This window comes from Odocoileus virginianus, chromosome 6 (genome assembly GCF_023699985.2).
Source record: "Odocoileus virginianus isolate 20LAN1187 ecotype Illinois chromosome 6, Ovbor_1.2, whole genome shotgun sequence".
NCBI classification, from domain to species: Eukaryota; Metazoa; Chordata; class Mammalia; order Artiodactyla; family Cervidae; genus Odocoileus; species Odocoileus virginianus.
In genome coordinates this window covers 52,752,359-52,773,523 of record NC_069679.1, presented here as the reverse complement: position 1 = coordinate 52,773,523, position 21,165 = coordinate 52,752,359, and positions in this window count along the sequence as shown.

Here is a 21,165-nt window from a genome sequence, read left to right as displayed (position 1 = left end):
CTGTGTTCCTTCCCTTCACAGTTTTACACTCCAACCCAAAGTTTCACTACCTTAATGAGAGTAAGCTCCTTGAAGACTAAGTTCTCTACCAGTATGTCCCCAGGACCCAGAATAGTGCCTATCATATGACAGAGGGCCAATAGCTGCTTGTTGATTCAAATATGGTGCATACATGAAATCATGTTATTTACTCCCCCCACCCCTGCCCCATAAAGGTCTTGCTTCTTAACATTGTTTGTAGGTTTATTAGTTGAGATATCTTTTTAGTTAACTCTGTTTTTTTTTCATGATTACAAAAATGACACATACTTATAACTATTTTGGAAAAAATTTAATAAGTAAATAAAACAAGGTCACATATTAACACTGCTTTTTTTTGTTTTTTAATTTGGTATCATAATTTCTGGATAGTCTGGATCCTGTTTTCCACTTGTCACTATATTGGGAATCTTTCCCCTCACCACTATATATTCTTCTAGAATAATTTTAAATGGCACACCTGCATGAGAGTTCATCATATGGTGTATATTGCCTTCCATTTGCTTTCCCACATCCACTATCTACCCTTTTCCACCTTATTTTCTGATTGTGGGGGCTAATCATATGGTGTATATTGCCTTCCATTTGCTTTCCCACATCCACTATCTACCCTTCTCCACCTTATTTTCTGATTGTGGGGGCTAATCTCATGAACCTTATAAAGGGTCCCCTGGCTTCCCGGTGGTCCATGGGAAGCCCTGGCAGGAGGTGGGAGAGAAGGGGGAGAGAGAGGTAGTTTATTCCTCTCATGGTCCCTGGCCAGTCATCTCAGGTTGGCTGTGTCTTCCCACCAGAGGCTAAGTCTATAGAGTTCTCTCCTTCAGAGATCCAGTAATTGTTCTCTCCCTCACCTTTTTAGGTGAAGGGGTTTGGCCAGGGTTACTACATGTCTGTTGTAGTTTCCTGACATACAACCTTTGTAAATAGTTGCTTGAATATCCTATTTTTTGAGTGTGTCAACTTTTCCTTTTGGGACCCTGACTGATATATACCACAGTTTAATAATTTCCTGGGATTATGTTATTATAAATAGTATTTCAATTGAATATTCTTTTATTAGCACCTAGGCCTTGGTGCTAATTTCTGATTTTTTTTAAAGGATAATTTCTACAATTAGAATTACTTTGTCAAAAATTAAAGGAAAATAATGTGAGATGATTTATATCTATCCAAATTGCCTTCCAATGTGAAATATCTATTGCAAGTAGCCATTTGCTATTTGTTTCTGAAAGCCCAGCATGTGAACCTCATTCCTGTTGTGGAGATCCCTAAAAGTATGAATCTTGGTGTTAAGTAAGGCCCTGCTTCTCCCTTTTGGTGGCTTCCCTGGTAGCTCAGACAGTAAAGCGTCTGCCTACAATGCGGGAGACCCAGGTTCCATCCCTGGATCGGGAAGATCCCCTGGAGAAGGAAATGGCAACCCACTCCAGTACTCTTGCCTGGAAAATCCCATGGATCGAGGAGCCTGGTAGGCTACAGTCCATGGGGTCGCAGAGTCAGACACTACTGAGCGACTTCACTTTGTTTCTCCCTTTACAAATGAAGGAGCCAGGTATTTCTTCATTACTTCCTGACAATAAACACTCGAGTACATGAAGCAGCTTTTGCCATTAGATATTCTTGTCCTGGACTTGAATCTAAGAGGAATATGGATCAGAAGACATGAGTGACACTTAAGAGATTGTACACAGTGGGATGGGATGGCAGAATTGCAAGGGCAGTGGCCGTGGTTATCATGGGAGAAGACACCGTGGCACTGGTGAGTGTCCCATGAAGGAGGTCCCAGCTGTTGCTTGGCTGACATGTCCTTGCTCTCTGCTACCAAGTGTCTCTTGGTTCCTGCCTATATTCTAAGCCTGACTCTTCAGGCTCTCTCTCACTTGTTTATGAAATGATCCCTTTATCATTATGAAATATCCCTCTTTATTTCTTGAACTGTTCTTTGAATACTACTTTGTCTTCTATTGATGTAGTCACTCTAGGTTTTTTTGAGGGAATATGATAGAAATAATCGTCTTTATTGTGATGATGGGTAGATGTATATGCTGAAAATTTCCATGTCTTAAAATATGTATAACTCGGTTTACTTCAACTATGCTGCAATAAAATTACAAAAATGGTATGAGTTGGCCTTTTCAAGCATTCTTGAACACACAAAGAGAAGTACTGTCAGAATTGCTATAGAGTAATACAAATAATAATATAATAAGAAAAAACTCCAAAATTGTAGGTATAGGACTTTCTTTGTGTAGAATGGCTTTTTTGATTTACAAGTACCCTTCGTGGCCCTGTGTATTCATGGCGTGCCGACATTGCAGAAGCGCTCTGTCGGCATGAGGCCTGTGTAATTACAGAGGACTCTGAGCTTGGTTTAATGCTCTGTTGTCACCATTTTAAAGTTCTTTTTTTTTTTCTTTTTTAGGGGGAAGAGGGGGCAAAAAGCAGAAATTTATTGTCTCCTAGTTCTGGGTGTCCAAGATCAAGGTGTCCTTAGGTTCTTCTGAGGTCCATCTTCTTTGCTTATACATTGTCACCTCCTTGCTGTGTCCTCATATGAGCACTATAACTTTTTATGCTTAGTGCTTGCAAGGCATATTTTTCCCATGCTCTTGTTTTAAACGATCTGTGTCTTTATATTTAAAGTGGTTTTTCTGTTACTCTTGGCTCAAAGTAGAAGTTGCCTCTCTTACTTTTCTGAACTGTTTTGTTCTTTGCTGTGAGTTTCTGTTTAATCAACTAGAGTACTACGATTTGCAATCAAGAAACTTGATGGCACAATATTTGTATGGTGAGCAGATTGTAATCAATAGATCCTTAAGGAAAATGGAGGAATCCAGACTTGCTAGCTGGGGTAAAAGGCAATGAAAATCCTTTTGTATTAGGGGGTTGGTCTTCTGGCAGCTCAAGGCATGCAATGGTTAAAAAAAAAAAAAATTCCTTATTATCACCTTATTATCCTTATTATCACCTTATTATTCTTTATTATCACCTCATTAATATAAAGTTTAGAAAAACAAAATGGTTCTTGACATTGAAAAGTGTGGAGGGACTGAAAATTTAAAATGCTGCGAGATGGTCTCATAGAGCCAGACCTAATGGGAAGAGAGAAAAGTGGTGAATATCAGAGCTTTTCTCACCTGCCTTTTCCTCACTCTGACTGTCTTGTTAAGGCTTCTCATTTTTCTGATTTTGTTATATTTTGAGCAATTTTGGATTGTATCGTGCATGCTATGAATGTCATGTTGTAGAGAATGGATTCTGTTAATTTCCTCTGTGAGTCATGTTTTCATGACTTGGTTGGATATGAACTCCAAACTCTTTTTTTTTTTCTTTTAAGTTCCAAAGTCAGTTTGGTTCAGATCTTCCACCTTTGGGTGAGGGGCTTTGAGTCTGCTTCATGCATGTGCAGTCAGGAGTCAGCCAGACCTGTGGGCAGGCAGAATCTGGGTATTTCCTTTCTGACTCTTTCCCTTCTGAAATTTCCCCTTTCTCCAGTGACTGTAGTTAACCAGGACTCTTGATTCCCTAGGCCAAAGAAGTCATGATTTTTCCATCACGCTTGGTACTTTGTGTATGCTGCTGAGCCTCTTCAGGCTTGAAGAGAAGCGGGGAACTGGAGTGCTTACTCAGTGTATCTCCGTCCCGCAGGCGCAGATTGCTCACGGGAGTTGACTTCTCTTCACCCTCTTGTGCCTCTGTATAGCTGCTTCATGTATATGTCCAGATTTCAGAGTAGCTACTTGTGGAGGGTTTATTCTCTGTGGATTATGTAGAGAGTTTATCCTATGTAGGCCAGGATGTTTACTGGCTATTACTAGAAGCTCCTGCGTGCGGGCTTAGTCGGTTGCTCAGTCATGTCCAACTCTTTTCGACCCTTTGGACTGTAGCCTACCAGGCTCCTTTGTCCATGGGATTCTCCAGGCAAGAATACTGGAGTGGGTTGTTATTTCCTTCCCCAGGGCATCTTCCTCACTCAGGGATTGAACCCACATCTCCTGTGTCTCTTGCATTGCAGGCAGATTCTTTACCTGCTGAGACATCGGGGAAGCCCCACTAGAAGCTCAATCCTTGTTTAAAACACATCTTTGCTTTTTTTCTCTTCATGTTTCTGAAAAGTCCTTCTCCTCACTCTTGTGAATATGATATGTCCTTCAGAATATCTTCAGGCTTGCTGTGAGATCTGGGTCCCTGAATGTTATATACTGAAGGGGCTTAAAGATTATTCCACTGAACCTCCTCATTGCACACAGGAGAAAGCTGAGGCCTCAAGGGAGCAAGTCATTTACTTAAAATAATGGGTGGTGCTGCTGGGGAAGGTGGGTGAGAGTCGTCTGAGAGACCTGAGTGTGTGGAGGAGAGACACATCTTCTGAAGAGTGAAATGTAATTTGTGAAACTTGTTGGGAAGAAACTTTTCCTTTGATGTCTCTGTGGCAGTGATAAGGGTATTATGGATTTAGAGGTTTGAAATGAGTAAGAGGAAGGATTTCTTTGGAAATCTGGTCTGAAACTGCCATAAATTTTAGAAACATCCAGTTGGAAAACACATCAAACATGTCTTTTCTCTAGCAAGTTGTCACATTTCATCACCACGGCTGGTTTTCTATTTCGGGCTCTGTCTCCTGAAGCAGGCTGTGCTTGTGCTAAAGAGAGAGAGACTCTGTGCTGGAGTCAAAGGGTGACAGGCGTCGCCTCGAGCAAGAAGCCTTTACCACAAGGTTTAAAGGTCCTCTTAGTCTTTGTTTGCTTGTCTGTTTAAATAAGAATATACAGAATTCTCCCCAGTGTCCTCCTTCTTCCCCCACTCCCTTCTTTCCTACTCCATCAAAATTGACAACATATCAAAAAGATGGCCTCACTCTCATCTCTTACCAGTAGTCACTCTACGCCAAAGCTGAATTTGGACATCTTCTATGATTAGATGGTTGTTATTTTTCAGTCACTAAGTCATGTCTGACCCTTTGTGAACCCATTGACTGCAGCATGCCAGGCTTCCCTGTCCCTCACTGTCTTCCAGAGTTTGCTCAGTTTCATGTCCATTGAGTCACTGATGCTATCAAACCATCTCATCCTCTGCTGAGGAAGAAAACTGACCTTTTCTAGTTCTGTGGCCACTGATGAGTTTTGCACATTTGCTGACATATTGAGTGAAATACTTTAACAGCATCATCTTTTAGGATTTTAAATTTCTCAGCTGGAATTCCATCACCTCCACTAGTTTTGTTGGTAGTAATGCTTCCTAAGGCCCACTTGACCACACACTCTGGATGTCAGATGGTTAAAACATTTTAAATTTATGCTTGCTGGGGTTTTGTTGTCCAGAATCATAATAGTAAGTGAAGGGAGTCAGAGAATAAAAGAAGTCAAGTCAAGCAAGAAACTTGGGGAGTGGGGGGACATTTGAACACAATATTAAACACAGTGGTTTGAAGTAGAAGTATATTAAGGTATAAAATACTTAGTACCTAAATTATATAAATTTGATGTAATTTGTGGGAGACGGAGCCTTGAAATAGAAATGTGGGTTTTTAGAAAGTGACTTCATTTAGTTGGGCAACTTCATATTTGGAGTTATTCCCCCAATGGCATGCATTAACCTGTGAGGGTGAGATGCTGTCCTGCCAGTGTTCCTGGGACTTGAAAGTCATTCATTCATTCCAAGGACCACAAATTTAAACAAAAGCAATCAAACAAAGCCACTCAACTCTTCATCAAATGAGTAAAAAGGTGGTTGATTTATAGACCTGGATGGATATATTTCCTTCTGCATAATCACCACCACTATGAAAGAAACTATGAAATCTTTTCCCGTTCAGAAGATGAAGTCATCTTCATAAGTGGGTTGGAGTTTTCAGGCTCAGCAATTTAGCTGAATGTGGTGTGTTTAGAAGAAATTTTCTGCAGGGGCTAGCCTCAGGAGGGTGCACCCATGCGTTTGTAGGATGGATGAGCAGTTGAGTGAATATATAAGTTATTTTCAGCCTATAATGTAATAGCATCTAGTGACTGCTCTCCTGGGTTGGGGTTCATACCATTGACCCCACAGGTAAAAGTCTTTTCTTTGGAGTTCAGGATGTAGCAATTGGACACAGAATGGTTTTCTCTGAAATCAGTTATTAAAAATAAGCTGTTGCCATCACTAACTTTCTCACTTTAAACGAAACTGACACAGTGACCAAATAATTGGTGGTAATTGCAGGTCTGGTGTCAGGTTTAATAAACCACTCACAGTGCAAATCCTCTAAAGATGTAGTTAGGTCTTCTGTTATCACAAGATAGGACTTTCATATCCTTTAGCACCTGATTGCTGTTGCTTGTATTTTTCTTCAATATATTATTTCCTGTTTTTTAATAAAAGAGCTGTCATTTCTAATAAAAAATGAAAAAAGAGTCACCCAGGGAAATAACACAATTGATGGGTATCACAGGCTGAAATATACCAAGTAAGTTAAGTGCACATCTTCAAAAACTTTACAATAGAATCTTGACTCTAAGGTGGACTTTGTGCTGGGACTGTAATTCACCATGTGAAATGAGAGGATTCCTTATTTCTAAGGGTTCCTCAGCCTCATCCCCTTGTTTCCAGGAGGCCTCCCACTTGAAATGAGTAGTAAGCTTGTTTGGTCTTGGCTGGGTAGGAGTTGAACACCATTTCTACTTTTGGGTGAATGGACACACATCCCTTCTTTTTGGCCTGTGTGATAGAGTGAATTCACAATATGTTACACCCTCTCTCATTAGAATTATATACAGCTACACCCTTTGTCATGTGACTTTGCAGCCTCTCCCATTAAGTGAGAAGAGTGCATTTCCCTACTCTGTTGATGTTGGGATTGGTCAATATGCCTTTCTTTGGCCAATGGGATAGAGGTGGAAGTGGCAGTATGCTAGTTTGAAGCCAAGCCTCAGGAAGCATCATGTATTTCAGCTATACCCTTGCACTAAGGATGCTATACATGAGAAAAACATGCCCCTTGTAAGTCAGTAAGGAGGATAGGAGCTGTGACTGCATTAACGTCAGGCAGCATGGCAAGGAGGGCATGGGGTGGCAAAACTCTGTGGAGCTGTGGTCAATGACTGGAGTCAGCAGTGCTGCTGGTGGGTCCTGAGTAGATTGTTCTTATGGCAGAGTCTTCACCATGTCTTCCTCCCCTTGTTGTCCACCTAAGTCTTTTTGGCCAGGTCTTCCATGGTTCTGAGTCACTTGATATCCTTTGGGTAAACTCCCTTCCACTTAGATTGACCAGAGCTATGTTGTCACTTTGCAACCAAAAACCCTGGCCTATACATCATGAATTGGAAAGGAACCTGGTTTTATTATGATTATATCCCCTAGGTGTGGCTTTGTGTACTGTATGTAACACAGTCCTAGATTGTCTTCTGGAATTCTCCTAACCTCTATGAACAGTACAGCAGAGGGGTTCAGAGTGCTCCTTTCACACACAGGGTTTATTATCTGTGTCTGTAACTGATTATCCTCTTGGGTGAGCCATTAAACCTCTCTGTGCCTGAGTTCCCTTGTGTGAAACTCAGGATAGAAAGAATACTACAGTTTGTGTGCTGCTGAAAGGCACAATAATGTATGTTCCATGATAAATTCTCAGTAAGTATTAGTGTAAGTCATAGTGAGTGTAAGTAATAGTGTAAATAGTGGTTAGTGTAAGTAGTAGTATAGAGATGGTAATGATGAGATGCTGCTCTTGCTGATATTAGTATCACCCTGTGAGATAACAGTGACTTGTGGACCTTGTCCCAACTCACACAGTGCAAATGGTAGACATGGAATCTTCCTTGCTCTCCTGAGTTCCAAAGCCTTTTGTGAGTTAAGATAATGCAGTGGTTCTGAACCTTTTATCCTACATGGATCATGTGTCTACAGCACCCTAATGTCCATGCCCTGATTTTGAAAATGCTCTTTTTGTGCTGGGGTGACAGTATTCAAACCCATGTCCATTTTGGTAATTATTAGAAGTTCATGAAAGTTCACTCAATTGTGTCTGACTCTTTGTGACTTTATGGACTGTAGCCTGCCAGACTCCTCTATGAGATTCCCCAGGCAAGAATACCCAAGTGGGTTGCCATGCCGTCCTCCAGGGTATCTTCCAGACCCAGGGATCGAACTTGCATCTCTTATGTCTCCTGCATTGACAGGTAGGCTCTTTACCACTCGCGCCATCTGGGAAGCCCAAGAGCTCATGCCTCACCTCTGTTTCTATCATTCTATTTAGATATCTGCATCTAGATCCCCGGGGCTTCCCAGGTGGTGCTAGTGGTAAAGAATCTGCCTTCCAATGCAGGAGACATAAGAGACACAAGTTTGATCCTGGAGTTGGGAAGATGCCCTGGAGTAAGAAATGGCAACCCACTCCAGTATTCATGCCTGGAAAATTCCATGGACAGAGGAGCCTGGCAGGCTATAATCCATGGGGCTGTAGAGAGTCAGACATGACTGAGCAACTAAGCGTGCATGCTATCTAGATCCCTACTTCTATATCCTTATTTGAGAATTTCTGAGGGTCATCTGTTGTTTCTGAGGGAAGTTGTGCTTTGGGTGTTATAGCTCTTAGGGGTTGGGTGAAGAGAAGACTGATGAAGTTATTAAATGATCTAGCTGGTATGCTGGGGTGGTGTGTTGATGGTGGTGGTGAAAGGTGTGTCTTGAGTAAGCATCCAGGAAGATGCAGCCCTGGAGCCCCAGGAGGCAGAGGAAAGGCCTGGAGGGACACTAACATTTTAAGATGGAAGAGTCTAGAGAAATTTTCACTTCTTTTACCTAAGGCTCTCTCTGGTTCAAGAATATTGCTTGTACTAAAATGTATGGTCATGGCCGTAGCTGTTCTCTTGCTCTTTGTACACCCCAAGCCTGACCAGTGCCTGTTTCATCTACACCCTGCTAGCATGACTGACCTTTGTACATGCTTGCTTCAGGTCCCAGCTTGTGATTGTTCTTATCAAAGAAGTGTGGGAGCTATGCCCTTCTACTGATTTCCCTGGTAACTGACCAGTCCATCTGACATCAGTTGCCCTATAGCTGGTCTCCCTTTCTCCCTGGGAGTGAAGACTGCCACCATGTCCTGCCTGCTCTTGTCTGTACACGGTGGGGTATTGCGCCAGGATTCTGCTTCAGACATGTAAGCTCCTCCATCCATTAAACTATTAATGTCTTTGTTACTGACTTCAGGCTCTTTCCTTGGTCTTCAGGGTGGGAAAGTGCAGGGCTTATTGGCCTGTAGGGTGCAGTGCAACATAAAACAAACATAGTAGGTTTAACACTCAGTCCCAAACTCAGCTGTGTGAAATATCACTTTATATCCTATAATTCAGAGTCACTTTTCCTCTGATAGAAAATTAATACTCAGCCATTCTGAGGATTCCCCCTTTTACACCCACCCCCACTCCCAGCCTCTGATGCCTCATGGATTTGGGTCCATGATCCAGGTATTACTCAGTGCCAAGTTTGGGACATGGTGAGAATTGGGGAGATTCTCAGTGATTGGTCATCATCTCAAAGTTGAGACATCTAATGTGTCTGTCCTCATGATCCTTTTGGGTGTTGGGACACTCTTACTTCTTGGATATGCCAGGGCCCTGAAAACATTTGCAGAGTCCAGGATGTGAATGTAGCACAGCACTTCCTTTTAGGCTCTGACCTTCTCTTTGGTGTCAATGCCAGGAAGTGGGGGGTCTAGACGCCTGATGGTTTGGCCACAGCCCTCTCTTCCCGAATCTCAGGGAGTCTTTTTCTGGTCTTCTCCTTCCATGTTTCTACATCCTCTTCAGCCTCTGCTGCACTTTTCCAACACCCCATCTCTGCTCTTCCACTTTTCTTCCTACTTCTTCTAGAAACTCTTGGAATTGTCCAGGGCTAATTTTATGTTTTGAACCACATACCTTTCCTGAGGTGCTGAACAGAGAGCTAGGCTATTAGCTTGAATAACGAGAAAAGGAACTATGGGGAATTCTCTACACTTAACTGATTAATATGTCCAAAGATTTTCTAGCCACATGAGGGAAATTGAACATGATACTCTGAAGATTATTGGGAATTGGCTCTATTACTGCTTGTCAGTTCCTGGGCAGCTCAATTTGCAATTCTGTGCCTCAGTTTCCTTATTTGCAAATACGTTTTTGCCAAATCTCTAAGCCCCAGGCACTGTTATGAAGATGAAGGGATGAAGAGGTATTAAAGTATTTTGAGAAAAGGAAAAAAATATTATATATAAAAATACTATAGATGTCTGGAATTAGTAAATGAACCGCCCCCTCAGGACTCAGAGAACTGTTTGAAAATCTTGTATTGGCTGTAGTATTTTGATATTGAATTTGTAGAAAAATATAATCACTGAGGAGAGGATGAGAGATGGGAAGAATGAAAACAAAACCTCATACAAAAAGATAATAATGATGTTTCTCATCTCAAAACCATCTCCAAATTGCCTGTTTTCCTCCCATCAAACAATTGATGGGCAATGAGATTGTGCTTATTTGCAGTTAAAGCTATTGCAATGCTGACAATTAAATGTATATGCGGAACAGAATAATGGAGCAGTCCCATTTTTATCACCAGAGTTAGCCATTTTCTCCACAGGGCACAAGGAGTACGTGAGAGAGCTCTGCATTTGACACGATTTGCATGTAAAATTCATGCTTTTTGCAGGCTTGGAAGTGTCTTGGTGGGGTCAGAAGTTTGCACTGGGTCACAGTGGGTCTGCTGATCACTGCAGAGTCACTGTTGGCTGCTCTGATCTTGGCTCCATTCCTCTCCTCCTCATTCCTTTGATTCACTGAAGAAATTGCTGACCTGCAGGAGTCCTTCATGGCTGCTATCATCCTCAGGCTGAGGGTGTTTTCCACCTTAGAGATTTCTCCACCCATGACCTTGAGACTACAGCCCTTTACATTGGAGACTAATAATGGTCACAAAAGCAGCAACAATGGGGAAGAGAGAGTAGAGGAGATACTGTTGATGAACCTGGGTTCATCAGCTCCTGTGACAAATAGTTGCTTCCTACCGCTGAGCTCCTATTTCTTTTTTGTTCTACCTGAAAACTTGCTTAGGTGCTGCTCAGATTTGCTTCACCACTGTAGATCAGACTCGAAATATGTCTGTGGAAGTTACATACTCGAACAGTGGAGCATCTCAGTCATTGGGGAACAAGTCAGTGTCTCCATGGCCCAGCCTCCCATCTTTCAGTGCAGTGGTCCTCAGAGTGTGGCCTTTGGACCAGCAACCTCAGTGTCACTTGGGAACTTGTTAGGGATGCAGACTCTTGGGCCCCACCCTAGACCTTCTCAGTGGGAAATGGAATGGAGCCTGATCATTGGTATTAACAAGCCCTCTAAGAGATGCTACTGAGTCCTCACATTTGAGAACTGCTGCCTTAGTGGGATGACTCTGAGCTGGCTTCCACACATTTTCTCAGATTGTCTAGATGGGTTTGAGCCCCAGTTTCTCACAGTGGTTAGCTGGCCAGTACCATACCCTTCACTGACTCTTGTTCCTTCCCCGTCACACATTCCCTACCTCCTCATTTGTACTTCTGAGGATCACCTCTCCAATAAACTGCTGTCTCCAAAGCCTCTTCTCAGGGTCTGCTTTCAGGACATAACAAACTCAAGACAAAAACCATCTGCTGGAGGCCTACCATATGTAGGGTGCTTTGTATATATAATCTCACTTAATCATCACAGATGAGGAAACAGACTCAGCAAAATCAGTTAGGCTGTCTGGAGTCACCCTGGATGAGTGGTAGAGTCAGCTTTTAAATCTCTTTCTGTCTGATCCCAGAGCCCACACACACTGACCACTGCAAAGCCAAACAACTCATTATATTGGTTAACAGCATGAATTCTGGGGTCAAATATTTGTGTGTTTGGAAACTAACCCTACTGCTTCCTGATTATGTCAACTTGGAGAATTTTCTTCATTTCTCTGAACCTTAGTTTCTTCTATGCAAGGACAAGGTTGGCCACCTCCCAGTACACAAACAATAGTATTCATAATACTGTGTACACAGGACACCGTGGCGGCTAAATATTTCATTTGATCTTTACAATACCTTGAGATAAATGTCCTCTTCATTTTAAAGAGAAGGTAGCTTGTGTTTGCTTTTCCAATTCTCTGCTGGTGGGTTCCTGAAAACCTTCAAACAGTTCTTGCTTAATACAAATATGAGTGTGTTACAGTTCATCAGGAATATTCTGGTGAGAGGAACACCAGGAGGAAAGTCAGTACTTAGGAGCATCATGTGAGTTTAGCAGGTAGCTGTCAGGAGCACCATTTGCAGGGGACTTAGCACTGCTGTTTATTCCAATAGAACCATGAGCCCAGGAAGGAGGGATAGGAGTTGGAATTGAAAGTGACCTTCAACATAACCTAGTGTTGTTATTGTTCAGTCGCTAAGTTGTGTCCAACTCGATGTGATCCCATGGACTGCAGCACGCCAGGCTTCTCTGTCCTTTGCTGTCTCTGGGAGTTTGCTCAAACTCATGTTCATTGTGTTGATAATACACTAACCATTGACTTAGTGTAACTGCCTGAATTTATGAGTGAGGAAGAAGATACAGAGAATGTAAGTAGTTGGTCCAAGGTGATATTTAGAGCAAGCCTCAGTGGGACTGTGGAAAGATATACCAGGAGGGCATCCTGGCTCTTTTTCTTGGATTATATCTAGGTCACAAGACCTGCTTCTACTGGGTTGGTAATAACAGTTATCAAAAATCCCGACATGTCAAAGAGCAAATATTGATGTCTACAAAACTACTTTTACTGCCCTCGTTCCCACCTCTAAAATCATTCTAAAAAATAACTCCTGGAATTCAAAGGGCCCAAAAACCCTACTCACATGAGCCTCAGTGCTTCCTGGTATAAACTAGACACTATGATATCAATTCCTTTTCAGGGTTTCTAGAAGTTCCTTTTTCTCTGAAAGAGAGTCTAGTGGCTTCTTTCTGCTTTTCCCCAGCCATTCAGAGACTTGGTAAATTCTCTAGAATTTCCCCCAAGTTGAAGAGAAGTAGGTGACCTGAAGTTCAGCAGAGTCGTATCTCACTGTTATGCTCAGAGGTTTTGAGCCAATATCCAAAGCCCAGCTCTGTCTGATGAGGGCCTGATTCCCAGAAGGGCCACGTTTGTTGGTCACACTGATGGGTGAGCCCTGGAGCGGGGCCAGCAGCAGGAATGCTGGTTCCTTGTAAACACTGACCAGGCCAGCGTCTCCCCTCTTTCAGGCAGGCAGGATCAAAGGATAGAGAGGTGCCAGCTGCTCCAGAAGACAACAGGACCGTATCTTCCCATGGTTCAGGCAAAGGGCTGCTCAAACTCAATCCATCACAGTTACCTTCCTCACTCCCTTTTGGACCTTGAGCAATAACAAAGTTTTCAAAACATTCCCAGGGCCAGGTTTACTTCAGTTGGGTTGTCAAAGCCTAATGAATTTGTTCTAAATCAGGATATAAGTTGGAACTGCAGCATTGAAATTATTAATTTAGTTATGTGCTGCATAGAACTATAAAATACACTGAAAATGTAAAGATGGTTAAAGCATCTTATCCATATTAAACAAAGTCACTGAAATTTGAAATATACTTCTACTAACAAAGAATAAAAAATATAATATTTCTAGACATAAGCATATATTATGTTATATATATCATCAGAAATCTCACTGGAGAGAGGGGTAAGGAGCTGTAAGGGTGTACTTTAGCTGGTATGGGGATGGGGTTGGTCACGATATGAAATATTATTAGATGCAAACAAAGTAAGAGCCATTTATGGCTTCACTATTTATAAATGTGACCAGCCCTTCTTGAATCCATTTCTATTTCCTGCCTGCATGTTCTCCAGGGGGTAATGAATTCCACAAATTTATTACCTGCTGTGTGAAGTAATACTCCCGTCAACACACTGGGAAGCCAGCTCTTCCAACCAGGCAAGGTGAGTGAACTCCCTGCCAGTGATTTCTGCTTATTAAGTATGGCAGGGCCATTTGTGAGGCGGAGGGATTTTCTGACAAATTGTGTCATTGTGAAGCATCATTCTCCTAAATTATGTGACTATGCAGATTTAGGAAGCTTGAGCAATTGGTATAATTTTATCTTACGGCCACTGAATTGTATTTCCATCTTTGGAATGACTGCCAGAGAGCATAGAGAAAATTTATGGCACCTGTAGCTTGTGGGTAGGGTTTCATAGTCTGCATTTTCTTACGAGTCTCATTTCTGACCCTACTTTGTGCTTTTCCTTTCCTTTTTCCCCTACAGTACTTTGAATCTGTGTTATCTTACTGTATTGTATGCATATTCGTGAAGCACAGTAAACCCTTTTTGAATGTGAGATGAGGAATTGACAAAGCAGAAACAGATGCAGACAGACATGCACAGGCTGAGGGAGAGAGGGACATGGAGAAGAGTTTAGGAAAAAAGAGAGGGAGACGTGGATGGGGATGGAGAGGAATCCAGGAGGGGACACTCGAATAGTACAGACTTCAATGTGAGATTTATGGAATTTCTGTGACTATTCACCTCATAAACATCGTTAATAGAGCATTCTCTGTTGATAGTTCCAAAGTTTCATGTTTTAGTTAGTTGATCTCTGAATATTAGCCAGCAAGCAATATAATACATTAATTACTCAACCAAACAACAAAAGTCATCGATGGTCCTTTAGATGCATGAGACATGCATCATATTTCAGTTTTTTTTAAAGTTGTCAGATTTATTTAGGTTTTAGCTTAAAAAAAAGCTAAGTTGCAGCAAATGGCATGTCATCTGAGGCTTTGAAACTGCAAATCTCACGAGAGCAGTTCCAGGAAAGAAAAGGTGCAATGTATAGATCAGATTCAAAGGAGGAGGTGGGAGTCTAAACAGTGAGGCTGTTTAGATTTAAGCTTTTTTTGATAAAGTAGTTCTTTATCATTTCTGTTTCCTTTGCCTTTCCTCTGCTTATTGGGATTTCTTTTTTTTTTTTTTTGCTGCACTGTATCTTTGTTGCTGCGCTCAGACTCTCTAGTTGTAGTGCACAGGCTTAGCTGCCCTGTGGCATGTGAGATCTTAGTTCCCTGACCAGGGACCGAACCCATGTACCCTGCATTGGAAGGTGGATTCTTCACTGCTGGACCACCAGCGACGTCCCACTCATTGGGATTTTCTTTCCTGATCCTTTTCTTCCATAGTGTCCTCAGCCCTACTAATCAGACTTCTCTCTTTCCTTCAAGATTATGTGCAGGCCTCCCCTTTTGATGTCCCAAGAAACTCAGTTCTGTCTACTTTATTGTGAAGGGCAGTTTGGCTCCCTGCAGCCTACTAGACTCTAGGCCTTCCTTTCCTTATTCAGAGATTTATCAATGTGCAACAAAACTCATCTTACTGGTCATGACTCTTGTTTGTAAACAACAGAGAATGACTCTGGCTAATCTAAGCAGGAAAGGAATTTATTGGAAGACCACAGTAACCCTCAGAACCAAAGGAAAAGGTATAGAACCAGGATCAGAAAATGGGCAGGATCCAAAGAAAGCTTAGCAAGCAAGAATGCTGTCAAGGTCATACACAAGAGTGGTCTGGTTGGGATTCTCCTGTGGGTACCACTGAAGACGCACAACTTGCTGTCAGTGGTGCCGCTGCCCCCATATGCAATGTGACCGCTGCTGCATCCTTGATTCCATTATTGCAAATGTGTGCTTAGTCGCTCAGTCATATCCGACTCTTTGAGAACCCATGGACTATAGCCTGCCAGGCTCGTCTGTCCACGGGGATTCTCCAGGCAGGGATACTGGTATGGGTTGCCATGCCCTCTTCCCCAGGGGATCGTCCCAATCCAGGGATCAAACCCAGATCTCACACATTACAGGTAGATTCTTTACCATTTCAGCCATGAAGAAAGCTCATTATAGCAAATGGTTTCTGTCTTTAAATCTTGAGGGCATGATACAAAAACACTGACTGGACTGGCCTAGCTTGGGTCATGTGATTGCTCTGATGGTTAGAGAGTGGGGACAGGAAACAGGCCCTCCTCCACTGCTGTAGGCCCTGCCTCCTACTAACTATCATACCATGGGGGGATTTACCCCAACATGCAAGGGAATAGTGAAAAAAAGGAGCCACAAAAGGGGAAATGTCCCATGAAGTCTTCAGTTCTGATTCTCATCATTTAGCATCACATGGGGCCCTGAAGGATTTATCCATTACTCTGAATGAGATCAGAAGTTATTTGTAGGTTTAAATGAGATGGGGGACATTACCTACCTTGTATTTAATAGAATTATTTGGATTCTATGTTGAGAATAGATTTCAGGGACACAGAAGCAAAAGGAAGGGAGACCAGTTGGGTCTTTCTTTCAACTTTCTGGGAGAAGGGCATCCTCTTATTTTGTTGGAATTTCTAACAGTGTGATATGCCTCTTTCGAATTCTGGTGCTACAGAAGACTCTTGAGAGTCCCTTGGACAGCAAGGAGATCAGACCAGGCAATCCTAAAAGAAATCAACCCTGAATACTCTTTGGAAGGACTGATGCTGAAGCTTCCATACTTTGGCTACCTGATGAGAAGAGCCAGCTCATTGGAAAAGACCTTGATGATGAGAAAGATTGAAGGCAGGAGGAGAAGAGGATGACAGAGGATGAGATAGTTAGATGGCATCACTGATTAAATGTACAAGAACTTGAGCAAGCTCTGGGAGATGGTGAGGAACAGGGAGGCCTGGCATGCTGCAGTCCATGGGGTCGCCAAGAGTCGGACGTGCCTTGGTGTCTGAACAACAACAACATGTTCCTCTACCCTACTACTCTCCTCTTTAACCAGGCTTTTTAATTGACTTTCAAATATGATGTGCCCCATTTAAAAATAGCCATTTTTCATCTGCTTTCTTTTATCTTTGATGATTTCCATGCACTTTTGGCCAGTTTCCAGTCTGGCTGTAGGAATCAGTGTCTTAGGCAGTCAGGCCTGCCATCTTGGATATGGACTAAATGGGTGAAAAGGATCCTTCAGCATCAACTCAGCCAGCGAAGAAGCAGATCTTCCTCTACACATAGATGTGAAAGATGACTGTTTTGGAGACATACAGTCTCTTTGCTGCTTGCCTCATGGCTCCCCTTATTAGATGTTTATAAATTTAGTGTATAGAAGTCTTAGCAATGATTTGAGAACCTTCCAGTTCAGGCATTTTAAAACAGCCAAGTACCTGTGAATTATTGTTTGCATAATATTTAACTCAAAGTATACATTTTAACCTTGAGTCCCTTGGCTGGCTTCCCACCTGCTAGTCTTCATCTGTGCGCTGACTGAGCAAATGAAAATTGACTTGACTTCTCACAAGTTCTGTCCTTTCTCCCAGTGCTGGCTCTGCTTATTCTCTTCATTGTGTCATTCCTTTATTTGCTGAATTGGCCTAGTCTCTGGATGGTAAGAAATGTGACCTTCATAAGAATGTCATTAGCTTTCACATTAACTTACTGTTCCCCAAGTTTATATACTCAACAAATATTTATTCCCTTGAATTTTTATCTTCATAACTATCCTGAGAGAAGTAGACAGAGAGCCAGTTGATACTTATTTTGTTTGCTTTTTTATTATTTAGAAGAGTTATTCAAGTAATTTTGATGACTTAAGAAACTGGTTGCAGGGACATGAATCAGGAAGAAAAGGAGATGTCTAGGCATCTATCCTGGGATAAAGTCATTTCCACCAACCCCAGAGCTATTCCTCATGCAGCCTTGCAGTAAATCATTGCTTTGTGTTGTGGACAGCAGTTATGGTCTGTCTTCTGTGGAAAACTATGTTTACAAATAGAGGCCTTGCTTCCTTTCAGGTTATAGTGGGGCACTTACTTCACCTCCTTTCAGCCTTTAATGCCTCAGTTGGTTCTGCACTGTTGCAGAGACCACTGCATTTTCTTTGCAGATAATACTCTATATCATTTATTTATTCTGTCTCCACTGCCACCACCATTCCTATCCTAGAAAACCACAGTAGCCTCCTAAATATCTCCTGTATCTACTCTTGCTTACCTTTAAGCTCGTTAGTCACGGTTATCTTCAAATATGTAGATAAGATAATGTTATTCCCCAATGGCTTTCCATGTAACAGAGGATAAAATGGGAATTTTCTACTGCAGTCCATCAGACACTACACAGTGGTACCTTCCCTCTCTCTTCTCACACAGTTCTGCTGCCTGGCTCACTCTGCTCAGCTCACTGGCCCTTTTTTAGTGTCAGGATTCACCAAATTCCAGGGCTTCCCCAGTGGCTCAGTGGTAGAGAATCCATCTGCAATGAAGGAGACACAGGAGACATGGGTTTGCTCCTTGGGTCAGGAAATGGCAACCCACTTCAGTGTTCTTTCCTGGAAAATCTCATGGATGGAGGTGCCTAGTGGGCTGCATTCCAAGGGGTCACAAAAAGTCGGACACAAACGAGATGCATGCACATTTCACCAAGTTCCTCTCCATCTTAGCGATTCTGCACTGCTATTTCTTCTGTGCCAGGAGTTTTCTTCTTCTGGTTATTTGTGTGGGTGGCTCCTTCTCAGCCTTCAGGTCTTAGCTTAAGTTACCTCTTTGGAGATTTTCTCTGGTCCTCTCATGTCTCCTGTTATTCTCTGTTATGCTTTCCTATTTATTTCCTTCTTAGTGCTTATTATAAGCAGTAATTATTTGGCTTATTGGCCTGTTTATTTTATTGCCTATCTCCCACTAGACTGAAATGATAGCTGGTAAGTTTTATAGAGTACTTGCTTTGTGCCAGGCAGTGGTGTTTAACATGAATTAATTTGTTCATTATAATGATCCTATGAAGTAAGTACTATATGATCACCGGTTTACAGATGGAGAAACTGAGGTACAGAGAGGTAAAGCATCTTGCTCTGTGTCACACAGGCTGAAAGTGGCAGAGCCAGGATGTGAACCCAGGTGGCCCAGCTCCGGCATTCCCCCTTCTCACCTCAACGCCCTGTTGGCTCCACGGTGGCATGTTGCTTTTTGACCGTTTGTGCCCAGTGCCAGAATGGTGCCTGCTGTGTGCTGTGATGAGGACAGTTGTCCCTGTTGGGTAGGTGAGAATCAACCATCTCTGGTAAACCGCTGAGTCAGGGCAGAGGGAGAGATGAACTTCCTCTGTAAGGAGCTGTAATGGTTGAGAAGGAAAAATAACTGAGCCAGCTCAGTGTCCATCACTCAGATTTCTCTCAGATCTCAACCTCTACCTTCCCTACCTGGGGCCCCATGTGTGCAAATTAGTGGTAAAAAGATGGTTGACACACAGGTGTGTCATAAAATGGTGGCACAAGCTATATTGTTTTGGGGGCACCTTTAACAGAGGATATCAGCTTTCTCTGGTCTCCTCCTCTCCTCCTTTGCTACAGACCACCATCATGAAGACTTGGGGCATCAGTGGAGCTGCCAGAAAGTGGCAGCAGTGATTGATGGAGGTTCTGGTGAGGTCATGTGAAACAGAGAGCTCCTGCAGGCTGAATGAGTCATCTGTCAGCGCTTTCCTGCACACATTTCACTGTGTGTATTTGTGTGTGTGTGTATCTGTGTTTATATATATTTGTAGAGTCTGAGATCTAGCATTAAAAGTCAGGACTAGATTCATTCATTGGCCTTGAATTAATATTGTTAATATGACTTCAGTGATGTCACTTCTGGTGAAAGTGAAAAGTGTTAGTTGCTCAGTTGTGTCTGACTCTTTGCCATCCCATAGACTGTAGCTCACCAGGCTCATCTGTCCATGGGATTCTCTGGGCAAGAACACTGGAGTGGAAGACATTCCCTTCTCCAGAGGATCTTCCCCACTAGGATCCCACTTGGGATCTTCTTCAATCCCACTTAGGGATTGAACCCAGGGCTCTTGCATTGCAGGCAGATTCTTTACCATCTGAGCTACCTTCTTTAACTCCATAAGCATCTATTCAGTAGACACTTATTGGCAGTAAATACTGCCAATTCAGTAGATACTGTTTCAGGCACTGTGATAAGTACTGTTGATACTGAATATCAATGATTCTTGGCTTTGGGGAGCTTACAGTGGAGCTTAAAATGTAGAAGATATGAATGTGTAAATAATTAATTACAAAAATGTGATAAGTTATAAGGTAGAGGAAAGTACAGAGTGCTTTGGGATTCTTAAGAAAGCAGCACTTAATTCAGACTGAGAATGTGAGGCAAAGGGCAGAGAAAATATCCCAGAGGAGATGACAGTTGATCTGAGTCTGAAAATGTGAGCAGACTTGAACAGATAGGGAAGAGGGTGAGGGAAGAGGAAGTGAGTCTGAGCAGATGCACCAGTGTGTACAGAGTCACTGGGAAATGAGAGAGGGTGGGAAACCAGAGGCATGGACAGACGTAGGAGAGTGATATTGAGATGTGACAACTTACAGGTAGGTGGGAGTCAGATCATTGGCACTTTAATGGGTTTAGATTTTATCCTGAGGCAGTGAGATCCACTGAATTGTTTTAGACAGAGAAATGCTATTATTAGGTTATATTGTAGAAAGGCCAGTGTGGAGAATGGCTTGACAGGGACTGAGACTAAAATTCGAGGCCAGTTAAGAGACTGTTGCAGCAACTCAGATGAGAAAGAATGCAGTGTGAACTGAGGCAAGGTCAGTGGGCTGGAGAGGAAGGGAGTGATTCTAGACAATTAAGTAGGTAGAATCCACAGGACATGGTGACTACTTGGATGTGGGATTGAGTAGAAAGCAAGTTTCTCGCTTGTCTGACTTGGTGGTTGGGTGGTGTCATTTACTTAAATAGGAACTAGAGAAGGGGGAATAATGTGTGTGTGTGTGTGTGTGTGTGTGTGAGCACGCGCATGCGTGTGTTTAGAGAGACAATTTCAGTTTTGGATATACTGAATTTAGATGCCTGTGGATCATTCCAGTGGGGATACCTAGTAGGGAGGGCTATAGAACTGGCACATAGCAGAAACTCTTTATGTATTTATCGTATGAGTGAAAATGGTAAAGCTCTGGGGTGCAAGGATAGATGTGTTAGTCATCACAACACCTTATTACTTTTATGATCATATAGATGGTAGTTGCTTTCATGGGAGTTGCTAGAGTCATCTAGCAAGAGTATACAGTCAAGAGATGAGCTCTCAAGTGGTCATAATTTAAGGCATCAGGGAACAGT